Below are 3474 nucleotides of genomic sequence, written 5' to 3' on the forward strand. Positions count from 1 at the left end.
AATTTGTGCAAATGAAATGAATTTTCCCTTTCCCTCAGTATTACGACAGATTTGATCGCCAAACAATAAATAAGAATCACAACTGTTCTTCACCACTAAATCTATGAATATCATAGCCTGAAGAAAGCAACAAATAGAATTTACGTGGAGCAACAGCAATGACGCAGCACAAGGAAAACATCCTCGAATTTTGGCTTCAGGTGAACTAACTAACAAAGTTTACACATGAAATTCCAAGTAAAAATTCAGTTTAAAATATGAACATTTGCACTAACAGACTTGGGAGGAAGGGCAAGGGTTATCGTATAGGACCAATCCCTAATTCACTGGAGACGTACACTCATCCTGTAAAATATTTCAGATCTCCAAAAGTTCTCCGAATTTATTTACAGATGTAAACTTTAGCTAGAAGGTAAATGGACTGGTGATCACAGACATTGGAAAGTATTTCTTTTGTGAAATGCAAAATGAAAAATCCATTCAAGCTCCGATAACGAAAGTAGAATCATTAACAAAACTGCCTCTCAATATTACTTCACATATGGGGACTACCTAAGGAAGAATTAATTACGAAATGGGACGAAATGTTTTCGCTCGGTTGCAAGGACGCTGACTTCTTACTTTCAAAATTGCGTGGAAGAACACAATGTTAACATGTATACACAAAAAGCTGGGAAGTTCGTGTGTCTTAATGTGAATTTCTTAATGATGTACAATGTTAAGACATAATCATGATTGTTACGCGGAAGAATTTAATAAACTTAAGTCACTCCATGAATTTCACATAAATCAGATACACTTGGTTTTCTTACGTCTCTCTGTAGGAAACTCTTAATATTAGACGCACAGCCGGCCGAAGTGGCCGTGCGGTTAAAGGCGCTGCAGTCGGGAACCGCAAGACCGCTACGGTCGCAGGTTCGAATCCTGCCTCGGGCATGGATGTTTGTCATGTCCTTAGGTTAGTTAGGGTTAACTAGTTCTAAGTTCTAGGGGACTAATGACCTCAGCAGTTGAGTCCCATAGTGCTCAGAGCCATTTGAACCATTTTTTATTAGACGCACAAGGCAAAAAAGAGACTACGGAATAAACACTTTACAGCCCATGATTTCGATCTGTGTTTCTCTTGCTACAATGTTTCAGATTGTATCGGAAAAGAATGGTTTAAATGAAGGACATATTGTTTTATTCTTAAAAACAGATACTTTTGTCTTATCGCTAATCTGTAGCCGGATCCGTAAGCGAAACGGGGAAACTGAGCGTGGGTCACATAAAATTTCAGCAGTAATCGCTACAGACATATGTACATAAAACTAGAATACTAAGGCGCTTACCAGCAAGAGTGAAGAGCAGGCTACACAGAACCACAAACAGCGTCCTCAGAAGAAACTTCATGTCGATGGGTGTAAACGGCTTCTGAGCCTAACGATGGACGGCCGAGCTTTTATCGATAATGGATGACATCCGGGAAGGATCCCCGATGACGCCACAGACTCTAACGCAGTATGTCCTCGTGACCGTCTGGGATTCACCGCGCCGACCTTGTCTCGAGTTACGTCTGGCGGCAAAACAAAACAAAGAGGTCTTTAACACCGTAAACAAAGCACAAAAAAATTACTTCTGTCCGATACTGCTGCAAATGACAAATGAAGAAAGGAAATCAATATTCTACTGCTGACATGGGCTGTTGCATAATCGACATCCTCTTACCAGGTTTGTTTCCATGTGGAAGCAGATGTGCCCAGCGGGTGTATTCATTTCAAGTGGCAAAGGGTGCAGCAACCAGTAGCAACGACTGATTGTTTTCTCTTTTATAACTTCCGATGTCCTCTTTCCACTGTGTCGAAACACGTTGAGGCAGCTGAAATCTTCAGAATTCTGTAAGTTAATGTAGACCAAGAACTTCACTTGACCGACTAGAACTAGAACTAGGCGGACTCTTTGACGTAAATGTATTGTTCACTAACGTGTCGGGAGATAGAATTGGTAATTGTTATGCTGCTCGATTACACCAGCATTCTGCTCTATACTTCTATGACAATCAACTACACTATCTGACAAAAAAAGTGAAATCCCCAGAAGGGGATGAGGAAACGCAATGAAACTTCACGGCTTGAAAAGGAATGTGATGCTATTCCAGTGATTATAAATTCAAGTCAAATTTACAAAGAACTAGGCGGTATGAGCTAATTGAGCAATATGACGTTGCACTGATTCGGTTGGAAAAGGTGTCATAAAAGTGTTGAATCTTCTCCTGAGTTGGCCCGCAACTTTTGTAACTCGTCCCTGATATTCTGTGTACTACCATTGGGACAGAGTTGACACCCGAGCTGGTCCTATACATGTTCTATCGACGACAGATCTGGGAATCTTGCTAGTCGCAGGGGTACCTCAAAATCGGGCAGACAGGTCATGGAAACGATCTTCATGTGTTCTGCTGGAAAAGCACTTTGAATAAAATACAAACACGACAAGGAGCTATGCGACATAAATATAAACATAGTAGGAGTATTTCTACACCTGAAAGATGCTGTCTATTCACATTTCGTGACAGTCGCGTAAGAGAGGGGCTAGTAGTGCCACTGTGAGGATGCAAATCGGATTTGCTTTCAATACACGCTGTAACGGTCGTGAGCGTTCACAACCTTTGAGACTGGACGTGGTGAGTTGATACTAGTCAAGAATGCCTTTAAGGCGACAAAGAGTTTGAACAAGGTCGTGCAATAGAGCTACGAGAAGCCTGATGTTCCTTCTGTGATACTGCAGAGAGATCTGGCAAGAATGTAGGCACTGTACATGACTGCTGGCAGCGGTGGGCACGAGTACGTACGGTCGTAAGAAGACCGGGTTCCAGACGGCCACGAGGCACTACCATTACGTTCAACATATGACTCTGGCGCATCGTACTGAATCTGCAGTAGCAATCTGATCAGCAGTTGGCACCACAGTGACACAGCGAACTGTTACAAATCAATGCTTCAAGGACAGCTCCGTGCCAAACGCCGTATATCTTCTATTCCACTGACCCCAAACCACCGCCATTTGCGACTTCAGTAGTGTCAGGCGAGAGCTTATTGGGGGATGGGGGGAGGGCAGGATGGAGGTCTGCGTTGGTGCCAGTAATGGCCACATGTTGGCTAGAAGGAGGCCAGTTGAGGACCTACAGCCCACCTGTCATCATACTAGACACACTGGACCTGGAGCTGTAGTCTGGAATGAGGTTTTGTATCACAGTAGGAACACTCTCGTGGTTATCCCATACACCCTGACTGCAAAATTGTACATCAATCTCGTGATTCTACCTGTTGTGCTGCCATTCATGAACAGCATTCCAGGAGGTGTTTTCCAGCAGGATAACGCTTTGTAACCTCCTCCTCACTTATCGACCTTAATGACAGTGAAAAATTAAACCGCGTGTACCTAATGGAAATTTGGGAAAAGCAATCGTCACCGAAGTTAATCTGTCGGTAAAGAGGG

At 43.1% G+C, this 3474-nt stretch overlaps 1 protein-coding gene across 2 annotated transcripts in view; it reads right to left on the reverse strand.

Annotated features, from left to right (window-relative positions):
• The window catches only part of LOC124617922, an 89766-nt gene extending 87654 nt beyond the window's left edge, over positions 1-2112 (reverse strand). Inside the window, exons 1-2 of one of the 2 annotated variants that reach the window (XR_006980048.1) lie at positions 1708-2112; positions 1332-1555 (exon numbers count right to left, since the gene is read on the reverse strand). The gene's annotated coding sequence lies outside the window, so the exon portion shown is untranslated. The remainder of the gene's footprint in view (positions 1-1331; positions 1556-1707) is intronic. The other variant, XM_047145303.1, reaches the window with a different exon arrangement.
• Positions 2113-3474: the final 1362 nt, after the last annotated feature.

The sequence above is a fragment of the Schistocerca americana genome, chromosome 1 (assembly GCF_021461395.2).
Source record: "Schistocerca americana isolate TAMUIC-IGC-003095 chromosome 1, iqSchAmer2.1, whole genome shotgun sequence".
NCBI lineage: Eukaryota > Metazoa > Arthropoda > Insecta > Orthoptera > Acrididae > Schistocerca > Schistocerca americana.